Source organism: Etheostoma spectabile, chromosome 13 (genome assembly GCF_008692095.1).
Source record: "Etheostoma spectabile isolate EspeVRDwgs_2016 chromosome 13, UIUC_Espe_1.0, whole genome shotgun sequence".
Lineage (NCBI taxonomy): Eukaryota > Metazoa > Chordata > Actinopteri > Perciformes > Percidae > Etheostoma > Etheostoma spectabile.
The window spans coordinates 4,912,464-4,924,824 of NC_045745.1; the positions used below are offsets into that span (position 1 = coordinate 4,912,464).

The following is a 12,361-nucleotide window of genomic DNA, read 5'->3' on the forward strand; positions in this document are numbered from 1 at the left end:
CCCCCCCACACACACACTTTGCCTTCAACACAGCATCAATTATTCTTGGTACACTTGGACAGTTATTGAAGTTATTGAGACCCACTCAATGATGTAGAGATCAGGGCTCGGGGGGGGGGGTGCATGCCATCACTTCCAGGACTTCTTGTTCTTCTTTACACTGAAGATAGTTCTTAGTGATCTTGAGGTCGTTGTCCTGGTGCAGAATAAATTTGGTTGCCAATAATACGCCTCCCTGATGGTATTGCATGATGGGTAAGTATCTGCCTGTATTTCTCAGCATTGAGGACACCATTGATCCCGACCACATCTACAACTCCATTTGCAGAAATCAGCCCCAAACTCGCAAGGAACCTCCACCGTGCTTCATTGCCTACAGACACTCGTTATTGTACCCCTGTCCAGCCCTTCAGAAGACTCATCGGTCTAGAGCACCTGCTGCCATTTTTCTGCACCCCAGTTGCTGTGTTCATGCATTGTTGAGTTGCTTGGCCTAGTGTCCATGTCGGAGGTCTGGCTTTTTGGCTGCAACTCCTCCATGAAGACCACTTCTGGCCAGACTTCTCCAGACAGTAGATGGGTGTACCTGGTCCCACTGGTCTCTGAGAGTTCTGAACTGATGTCAGCCCGACTTCTCTAGACAGTATGTAGGTGTACTTGGGTCCCACTGGTTTCTGCCAGGTCTGAGCTGATGTCAGCCAGACTTCTCTAGACAGTAAATGGGTGTACCTGGTCCCACTGGTCTCTGCCAGTTCTGAGCTGATGTCACTGCTGCACATTTTAAAAAGAAGTAAGCTCAATGTGTTTTTCATCTGCTGCACTGAGTCTCCTTGGCCGTCCCCTGCGTCTATGATCCTCAACATCGACCAACTTTTTGTAAGTGTACCTATAAGACCTGATGCTGGTTTAAAGGGTAAGGGGAGGGTAATAACACCAAATATTGATGTGATTTAGATTTTTCTCTTGTTCGCCCACTTTGCTTTTTGTAAATTCATAAAAATAAATACAGTACTATATACAGTATATGTACAGTATGTATATAGATACTTTTTTAATATAATTTAATGAAGGGCAAAAAAATGATCATTGCTTTACCAAGCCTTTACTAATGAGTAACTGTGAAAAACATCACTTTACAATAGCCATCCAGATAATGTTTATAGATGGTTTAACAAAGTATTTATTAACTATTTAACAAGGTATTATGTATATAATTAACAAGGTACTGTATATTCGTCTGTTGCACCTTTATAATCATCCAGATATATAGACCATATATAGACAAACCAATATATATGATATAATGAGTGCATCAATAAACTGTTAATTTGTAGCACTGTTAATATTTTATTAACTTTAATTTCAAACAGTAAAATGACTGTTTGCTAAAAGTTAAATGCCAATTAACTAAAGATTAATTAACTATAACTATGATGCCTGTCGACGCGGCCACGCATTTGTGCGACCATCAGACGCTTTAGTTAGACTTTGTTTCCTGCTTCCTGGAAATGATGTATTATAGATTTTGTACCACTTCCTGTGTCCATAAGTGTCTTCAACAAATGGTTTATGAAAAGGATGTGGCTAAAGTAAAGGGGCAGGGCAATGATGCAATGATACCTTCCAAAAGTCTACAACAAATGTCATGTCAATCTGCTGATGCATGTTACATAAGGCTTACTTCCTGTTGCCAGTAAGTGGCGCAATGACTACGAGGGAATGTTGGTATGTAGATGTCCTCAGGCCAGGACGGCTATCGTGCCTCAGAAGTTGGGCGCAGATTGGACAATGTAACTCCCACTAAACATGCATTGTGTTACTCTGTATCAAGAGTAAAACACATAATGTAAATGTCATGTAAACCAGATTATGTTTGTCACATGAGGATGACTTCCTGTTGCCAGTAGGTGGCCTTTTGAGTCAATATTGGCATGTCTTCAGTCTCTTATCATGGCAAAACATGGAATATGATGCCTTGCCCTGCCAAAGCTGTTAAAGGCGTTTTTAATTTTATTTTTTATTGTACTGAACAATTTTGAAGTAAATCAAATTAGGTCTTATCTGTAGGAGGTGTGTACAACACGTGCAAATGGACAGAAAAGGTTCCATAAAACGCACATAATATTCAAAATGAACTTCCTGTTGCATTTAGGGTATAAATCCTTCACCAACTAATGTTGTCGGTGCAAAGGCAATAAAAAATCATGATGTTTGAGACAATCTAGACAGTTGATAGAAGCTTTTATGTGTTAAATGAAGGCATTTCCTCTCCAAAGCGTTCCCAGTTGATATCAAGAGAAAAAACTTTGGCACCCTGCAAAATCAATTACACGGATGGCGATGTTCACTCCCACTCAAAGCCTTGAGGACTGAAAGAACAAGAGATAGTCTTTGGTAGGAACATTTGATCCCTTCTGAAAGGGAGGAAATGCGTAGCTGCTGAAAGGCTGCATTTAAGAGCTCAAGGGATGGCAGCAGTGTTTGCAAGTCACAGACATGCTGTCACGGGTACAAGGAGTTGCACGGCAGCCCAAAAGGGAGCTAACCGCTCCTAAAACTCCCCCGTGCATCACTAATTTCCTCACATGACATCAATGATCGGTCCTTGTTACAGCTCCCAGATTAACCCTGCAGTGCCCAGTCCCCGCGCTCACCCACACCCCAGCAGAGCGGTCCCACCCTGCCCTGCCCAAACTCTGGTTCTGCCCCCGTGGGTGTCTTCATGTGGCTGTGGGCTGAGGTCATGGGGCTCCCCCTCCTCTCACCCGGCGGAAATCCCTAAATTAAAAAGACCCAAGGGTGACATCAACAGCTGGCACCCCCGGTCCAGGGGAATTGACGTAATGTTCTGCAAAGGGCTGGTGCATGTCTGTCACAAGGAGAGAGGGAGGACAGGAGAAGGCCGAAGCGGGGGACCGGAGTGGGGGACAGAGATGAAAGAAGGAAGGAGGGAGCGATCGGATAGCGCAGTAGATTCACATACCACAAATAGTTAATATAATATCTACTACGAGTGTTTATGATGAAACTAGTTGGGAAACCAGCCAAATACCACCATATGAGAAATGTATTAATGACCTACAGACCAGTGATAAACCAGGGTACGCCACAGGGTATATTAATGTTATGGTTGGAAAAAATATAAATTATGATTGGAAACATATCCACATATTTGTGTTCAGGAGAAAAGCTCTAAATAGAATTACCAATAGGTATGATTACAATCTTTAATAAATTACTATCGCAATAACCATTGAGCCAACTGGAGTCAGTTGTAACACCTTGAAGCCACTTGATGTGATGGAGAGTGCAAGAAAACTAGTTAGCAAGCGAGCCGAGAAGTCAAAATAGTTTGCTAAAGAGGAAGTTAGTGACCTAAAAAAGGGACCTAAACATTGACATTTCGAGGGCGGCCTCTAGCTCACCCAGTGAGCCCCATGTGGGCTGAGTCCTGCAGCGATGCAGGGTTCGAATCCGACCTGCGGCCCTTTGCTGTGTGTCATCCCCCATCTGTCTCCCCCTCTCCAGTCTACTATCACTACAATAAAGGGAAAAAGCTCCAAAAAAAACATTGACAATTCAATGGTCAATATGAATGTCATTCTAACGCTAGCTATTCACAGTTTGAGCTGTCGAACTCAGGAAAGAGGTACAGGGTTCCTTTGTGTAAATATAACAGGTATAGGCACTCATTTGTCCCTGTCGCAGTAAAGCTCATTAATGAGCAGAGATGAAAGTATGACTATGAATATTTTTAAGGTATATCTGTGACTGTGATGAATGAATGAAATTGGTTTTGTCTTTGAAATATGGCTTTTATCTTACTTAGTATAGGAAATCGTAAATCTGCTATTTGCACAAGTCCTCGAGTAGCCCATATGTTAATTGTATCTTTGTTTTTTAATTGTTTTTTAACCCTGTGCTTGTCGTTGTGTCTGTAACTCTTTAAGCAGCTAAGTTGCTCAGTGTCCAATGCTAATTTCTCCTTAGGGAGACCAATAAAAGTACTTTGACTTTGATTGTTAGCATTAACTAGTAAGTAGTGGATAGAGTAAGAGCATGGAGACGGCTTCGACTGTGGAACTTGGTCCACTTTTTAATGACACGCTCCAAGCGTAGGACAACTCAAGACTCATGACAAAACATGTTTCATCATCTCATCATCATATCCCTCCACCAACCTGTTAGATAGTCCCTTGTTAACTCAAGGAACAGAATACACTATGAAGCTACAATTAATGGAAACCTGTGACTTATTGCAGTCACTCTAAAAAAAGGTCATCTGTCAACTAAATATTCACAAAGTAAATCTCATCTTACATTATTCCCTTCCTTCAGATTTCGTTTCAATATATCTCATCTTACATTTTTCACCGCGCACCTTCAAATCCATTGAAATGAAAATATTAGGGACATGATGGGTGGTGGGAGGGTACGTCAGACAAAGAAAGGTTGGGAACCACTGGTGCTGCCAATAACAAGTATTTTCATAGTCAATTAATCTGTTGATTATTTTCTCGATTAATCAATTAGTTGTTTGCCAGAAATGGTGACAAATGTGTCTCCAAAAGTGTAAGAGGACGTCCTCAAATGTCTTGTTTTGTCCACAACTCAAAGACATTACATTAATATTCTCATGTGACAAGCTGGAATCAGTGAATTACGACTCAAACCAATTAATCAGTTATCAAAATAGTAAAGCGATTAATTTAATAGTAAAACCAATTCATCTGTGCAGCTCTTACCACTACTGTAGAGTAAGACAGGGTGATAAGTACTCAACCTCATCCAAAACACTTTTCTTTAGTTAGAGTTCAAGGTGAAATAGAAAATGAATAATCTTGATGTTTTCAGACCTTCATATTTCGGCTGTTAAGGGAGAAAAGAAAGAAAGAAGAAGAAAAATCCTTTAATGACACTACTTCACTGATGCCATGACCTCTGCTCTGTTTTTGTTCGAGGTTTGTGGGAAATGTTAAAAACAAACTCCATTCAGAAAGAAGAATCCGATTTTCCTGCTTACTTGTTGTGACATTAAACATTGAACGTTGATACATGGGACTGAGTAATCATACCTAATAAAGGAGATAATGATCCAAAAGCTGAGCCAAACAGGCACAGAAGGACCGGCTGGTTTGAGTTTCCTCTGGCTCTCTGGGGCTCTGAGTCTGAGGACAACCACCTTCATGGTCACAGTGTCTATGTTTTGCATGGTTGACGAGACTAAGCATTATCTTCTATTTTAGATGTGCCCACACCACTTACATTCAGATGGCTGTGAACACTCTCCATGTGCCACCATTGGTGCTATCTACCACTCAGAAACACGCTGCTGCTGAATTATAAATGGCAACCAGCACAGACTGAAACGTCTTCATTTGGTTTTTTGTACAGCTTTGAGAAAAAGGGGCCTGGGAAACCAAATCACTGAGTCTCCATTTCACAGGGACTAGAAACAACAGGGCACGCAAACAGTTCCCCACAGACTGTTAACAATGCTCACTCCTCCGTTCCGCCTCCTCCTCCTCCTCATCTGTCTAGATCCGTTGCAAAACTGACGGGGACATGTCCCTCGGTTCCTTTGTAGCCACGATTAAAGGCATTCCTTTGCAGCTCAATCAAAGACTACCCCAAAAATATTCCGAGGCACGAATCTAACAGCCTTAAAAAAAAAAAAATACAAGGACAGAAAAAGAGAAGAATAAATAGTAGCTGCGGTGAGAAGTCAATAATAATTTTTTTCCCCTTGCTTAGCCCTGCAGATCTTCTTTCTTCATCTGCCAATAATCAGCAAGAGAGCTTTCTTTATCTGCTGCCAGCAGGGAACCGGGCACAGGCAGTGTGTCAGCGTGTGTGTCAGTGTGCGTTTGACAGGGGGAAGCAAAAAGAGCTAGCACCTCTCATCAAGCCCCCCCCACTCAATTATCAGCTGCTCAGGTCAAAGGGCTTCTCAAGAACTATTGGACGAATTGCTATGTGCAAATTATCACAACGAAGCACATTGGTTTAGAAGGAGATGAGAGAAATCCGTCAGTATGGTGATCATATCATGCAGCACAAATCAAGACCTGCCACATGCAAGCTTGCAGGCACGCGCACACACACACACACACACACACACACACACACACACACACACACACACACACACACACACACACACACACACACACACACACACACACACACACACACACACACACACACACACACAGGGTCAAAATGAAGTGAGACAGGAGTCAGAGTGCTTTTGCAACAGGGTCGAGCAGTGAGTTTAACCCTTGTGTTGTCTCCAAAATCGTTTTTTTGTGTTTTTTTTGTCAACACTTTGGTCACTTTGGTGACGTTTTTGTGACTTTTTCAATGTTTTGGTCATTACTTTTGACGTTTTTGGCGCTTTTTCTAATGTTTGTAGGTATGTTTTTGGCAGTTTTTTTTTATTGTTTTTTTCTTTTCTTTTTCATTTGTCTTCCCCCCATGTTTTCTGTTACAAAAAAAACTTGACCCGAGGACAACATGAGGGTTAATAATTGAGACAAGGCTTTAGATGTGGGTTGCCAAAGTTAACAGAATGACATTCGGTATTTTATTTAAGTACTGGCCTGTGTTATTTGACTAATTTGTTGGGTGAAGTTAAACTCAGTTTTGCAAAGTGCATTTCTGTTTTGATTCGCTCTCCCAGACTCACAGAAAGTGATTAGGCCTCACTGACAACTGAAAATGAATGATTCTATATCTGTCTCTGAGGGTGTAAATCAAAGCCTACTCTCCTCCAACTTGGCAGAAGATTCTGTAATGAGGGCAAATGTTTGTGTTGAGAGTAGGAAAAGCGCAACGAGACCGCATGTAATAGTTGAAAGAGATCTGAATCTGGTTACCCGGGTTACTGGGCAACACAGTGTGTGTGGTTGCCGAGAGTTGGCCCAGTGTATGTGCTTGTTAAGGGATGGGGGAGCCTGAGGTGACAGGACGGGCTGAGACACTGACCTATTGGCTCCCTTTTCTGCCGCTGTGTGAGAGCATGGCTTAATAAATGAGAGCTATGTATTGCTGCTAGAGGCACCTGAGCATGTGCTTGCATGTGAACATATGTGTGCATGAGTGTGTGTCTACTGAGCCACTGGTGCAAAAAAAAAAAAAAAGTCCCTCTGTGGTCCTGCAGGGGAGTGAGTCACTCAGTGCTGGGTGTGGGAGTGTGTGTCTAAATATCTCGGCGGCTACTTCGACTTTTCTCAAAAGTCGTATCCATCCTTGGACCAACAATCAAGTATCGCTGGCTTCTACACACACAAACACACACACACACACACACACACACACACACTCTCTGTGCCATAGATGACACAGATACACATTCTTCATACCACACTCCTCGATTAAACCGCCTTGAATCTCGTGACCCTACGCTAAGTCGATTTACATGAAAGGCTGATAGGAGAGGGACGCCGGGTCGCCCGGTGCCAGGCGAGAGGAGCACAGGGTCTTTCTCTGTCCCAGCATCTGGAAAATTGGGCTCTGAGGCCCTCGCTTCTCCGTCTCTTTGCAAATGCAAACGAACAGGAGGCATTACTGCTTTGGTCCTGTCAAAACAAAAGGCGTGTCATCTTTCCAGCCGCTTTATTGACAGTGTCAGCCCCATATCCAGTAACGGTTACCACAGAGAATGACTTGGGGAAACGTGATCCCATAATGAGGCCTAAATAATTACCATCAGTCCCAAATTTGCCCGGGCGCTTTCTTTAAGTAGGAGTGCCCCCCCCCCCCCAACTCCCCAACTCCAGGCCCGTCAGACTGTCTCTCTGTTCTATTAAAGGGATTAGACAAGAGAGAAGAAAGAAACTGGAGAGGGAAGAGGAGTTGGAATTAAAGAAAGGAAGCTGAGGAGTGAGCTTGGATGTTGTCGTTAAACAAAGTTGCTGAGTACTTGTACTGGAGTGCCACATAAAGGGAATAAACTAATCATTTCCTCATTTTTTTCTTGCCTTTCTCACTTCCCTTGGATCTAGTAGGCGTGCGAGGGTTTCATCATAACATGCGGCACAAAAGTTTAACTAGGATGAACTTTGCACAGTGAGCGCCAAGGCGCCAAACCGTGTCCAGCCACACCTGTTCTTTGATCTGTGCTTCAGATTTTCATTCAGACATGTCTGAAAGTCCTGGAATACACTGGATTTTAGAGCTCAGTGGGGGAGTAATATTGCCCTATTTGAGAGCACTCTTAAAGTTATTTAAACACTGCAGAGATATTCAAACAGGATTTTGTTTCAGACCCAAAGAATGACTGAACAGTCGGAGACACACCCTGCCAGCAGCAATGTGACAAACATACAGCACACAGAAAACCATAAAGATGATGAGCACTTATAGATAACAACTGTACCTTATTGCAAAGTGCGCTCAATACATTTAAAAAAAAAAAGAATATGACATTTATAACTGAAATCTATGGATGTGGCAACAAACCTAATATATGTGAAATACTGTCCAGCTACTGACCAGTTGAATATGGCATATATGATAATATTGAAGTCATAAGAAGGTAAGTTGTTACATTGAGACCCCTCTCTAGTCCTGCTTAAAGTCAGATTTATGGTTCTGCGGAGGCTCAACGCAGCTGCGTGAGCGTCGATCACTTTAAAAGAACAGCAGGGCTGGCATGTGTGTGTGTGTGTGTGGAGTGTGTGGTAGAGCGAGTGACAGAGTAACGGTGAGTAGCTTCAGAGAGAGTAGAGTCATAGTGAGAGAAACAATGTGTCTCCTCTGTGCTTTCTGACCACGGGTGGAAAGCTTTAGCCGGAAAACTTAACCTAACCCGCTCTTCGATTTCTTGATGTTTACGAAAAAGGAAAACCCCAAAAGAGTCGAGGGAAGTTATCAGGCCACGGCATAGTGACGTGGGTAGCCGCGATGTGTTGAAAGGTGCACGTCAGGCTACGATGTAGGGTCGGGAGTAGGGTGGGTATCGCCACATACCTACGTACTGTAGGTACCCACATTGTTGATTTAATGCATAAATTGGCCCTAACTCCCACAGCCGCCCATCACACCAAATGCATCGCTCCTACAGTGAATCACAGCATCTCTCTCTCTATGCGTGGTGATTTGGCCCTTAGAGCCACTCAAGAGGTAAAGTGTCTTAGCTGCACTGTGATCCCCATGGAAACCGCTCAGTGATGGAACCCTGTGTCCTTTCCACACCGACACACCACCAACAACTAGGGCCACTCCATCAGCCTCAGGCCGGCACTATACGCTATACATTTCAAAGCTCGGAGTTAAACATAAACACAGCACTTCCCTGTCATAACAAGTCCCAGGCCTGGTAACCCAGCAGTTTGTTAGTATTGCAGTGATCCTTCTTCCCTGTAGACACGGGGGCCACATCCACACGTCCTCCAGGCTTCCTCCGGCCCGTCCCTGGCCCGTCCCTGGCCTGTCCCTGGCCTGCAGGGCCACTCTCCAACTCTCTCAGGTTCCACAACATCAGTCAGAGAGAAAACCCACACTTTCCAAAGTGTCAATCATTTACTGCTGGGAACTTAAGGTCAGCTATGTGGAAAGAGATTAGCCCGGAGAATGAGGACGGGTGTTCGCAGAAGGGAACTCCAAATTATTAGGAGGTGAGACACAAAGAAACAGACAAAAAAGGAAATAGGAGGTAAAGTAACAGGGTGACCTGTCTGTTATGAGCTAATATGTACCCAAATTACTGTCAATGATGAGCTTTTTATTGACTTTGTGTAGTTAGTAATTGCCCTTTACTTTGTGTTTTTGGACTTATGATTTTTAAATTGTATCCATGTCAGAGTGCACATTTTATAGACTACACATCAATATTAGAATCAGAATCAGAAATATTTTATTGATCCCCGAAGGGAAATTCTGTGTTACAGTTGCAAGAGTATCTAAATATCATAGTATATAAGGAGTGTGGATATGTACGGTATTTACATAATTAAAGGAATTTAATATTAATAATAAGCTTTACATTAGTAATTTAATGCTTACTTAACTCACGCCAGAGCTAGAGCTAGCATTAGCCAAAATGCTATCCATTCACCTACTGTCGTGTGTAAGCAAGCTAACCTTTGCTAAATATAAATACAGGGGGAGGCTGGTGGGAATATCATTGGTTTTAAAAGGTATTTTGATCATAGACCAAAGTATTGATCACAACAGTTATCTGAATTTATCCTGAAGGGGTCATGGATATCGGTACCAAAATGTCATGGCAATCTATCCAATAGTTGTAAACATATTTAACGGAAAACTACAGATGTCCACATGGAGGCACTAGAGGATAGTTTAGGGTTAAAATAAAAAAGGTTATTACGATACATGGTCTGGGAACCATGGATTTACACCAAGTTATAAAACCATCCATCAGCACATGATGGGACATTTTACTGGATAAGGGAACACTTTGACTTGGTACCAAGTCGGTAGGATTCACCCTCTGGGAACGATGAACGCTGCTAGCGGGGCTAAAGAACCAAATCACACTCCCCGCAGACGTAAGGACGGCGACACCAGAGTGTGGGTCTCGTTAACGAGAGACAGGTGCACATAAAATAAAGAACAGTAGGCTGCTGGGGATGTTTTTAACATCCCTCTTTCATTTGGAAATGCAATCCCATGTCCCCCCCCACCCCCACCTACGAGTCTCGTCTGTGGCAATATGCTGTTCTTAAAGAGGGGTCAAACTTTATTATGGCATATGACAGAGAGCTGTTTTTCTCCCTTCTGTCTTCCTCCTGCTGCTCCAACGGTTCTTCCAGTCAGCCTCATAAAGCTTCAAACTCTAGACGCAGCTTGTGGGCTGAAAATGAAAATAAAGGCCACTGTACTGTAGAGCCCGACCGATATATCGACGGGCCGATATCAGGCATGTCTCGATTTATCGGTATCGGCGGTTATAATGGCTGGAAAAACTTTTTTAAATGAATATTTAAAAAATAAAAACAGACGGTCAACCACATTACGAGTGCTGATGCTGCATAGTCTGTCCACCAGAGGACGCTCTACACGGTTCCTGTTAGTGATGGCGTTGCATAGTCTGTCCACCAGAGGACGCTCTACAACGTCCCTGTTAGTGATGGTGGTGCATAGTCGTCCACCAGGGACCTCTACAACGTCCCTGTTAGTGATGGCGTTGCATAGTCTGTCCACAGAGACGCTTTAACACACGTTAGTGATGGCGTTGCATAGTCTGTCCACCAGAGGACGCTCTACAACGTCCCTAGTTGATGGCGTTGCATAGTCTGTCCACCAGAGGACGCTCTACAACGTCCCTGTAGTGATGGGTTGCATAGTCTGTCCACCAGAGGACGCTCTACAACGTCCCTGTTAGTGATGGCGTTGCATAGCTGTCCACCAGAGGACGCTCTACAACATCCTGTTGTGATGGCGTTGCATAGTCTGTCGCCAGAGGACGCTCTACAAATCCCTGTAGTGATGGTGTTGCTATGTCCACCAGAGGACGCTCTACCAACGTCCCTGTTGTGATGGCGTTGCATAGTGTCCACCAGAGGACTTTCAACATCCCTGTTAGTGATGGCGTTGCATAGTTGTCACCAGAGGACGCTCTACAAGTCCTGTTAGTGATGGCGTTGCATAGTCTGTCCACCAGAGGACGCTCTACAACGCCCTGTTAGTGAGGCGTTGCATAGTCTGTCCGCCAGAGGACGCTCTACAACGTCCCCGTTAGTGAGGGGTTGCATAGTTGTCCACCAGAGGACGCTCTACAACGTCCCTGTTAGTGATGGCGTTGCATAGTCTGTCCACCAGAAGACGCTCTACGATGTCCCTGTTAGTGATGGCGTTGCATTTTGACATTGCCTTTTTAATTAATTAATTAATGCCACATTGATTTTTTACTCTGTTAATCTGTTTTTAATTCTGTATTCAATGTTTTTAATTTTGTATTAATTTCTAATTGTATTTTAAGGTTTTATGTAAAGCATTTTGAATTGCACTGCTGCTGAAATGTGCTGTATACATAAAACAGCCTATCATAATTTCCCATATTTTCCATTTTTTTTTCTTATGAATCAACACATTGAATACACTGCAAGTGTTATTTTAGAATGCAAAGTGCTGCTTTAAATTGATTTTATAAATGAAATATAAGTTCTGACATGTGGCTCTGAATGATGGACCATCATGCAGTTTTACAATATTGTGTGTATACCTTTATCTTTCTACTACTTTATATACTGTATGTATACAGTTGCTCTCAGGACTGTGCACCACATTCCCCCTTCTCTTTTTTCCGCACTACTTACATTTTACATTTTTGTATTTTATATTTTTATATGTTGTGTTGACACTGTAAAGGGGTTGCTTAAATCTCGTTGCACAG

General features: G+C 43.0%; 1 protein-coding gene across 2 annotated transcripts in view; it reads right to left on the reverse strand.

Moving 5' to 3' along the window:
* Window positions 1–12,361, reverse strand: part of rnf43 (ring finger protein 43) — a gene marked incomplete at its 3' end in the record, with an annotated part of 95,082 nt that overhangs the window by 28,242 nt on the left and 54,479 nt on the right.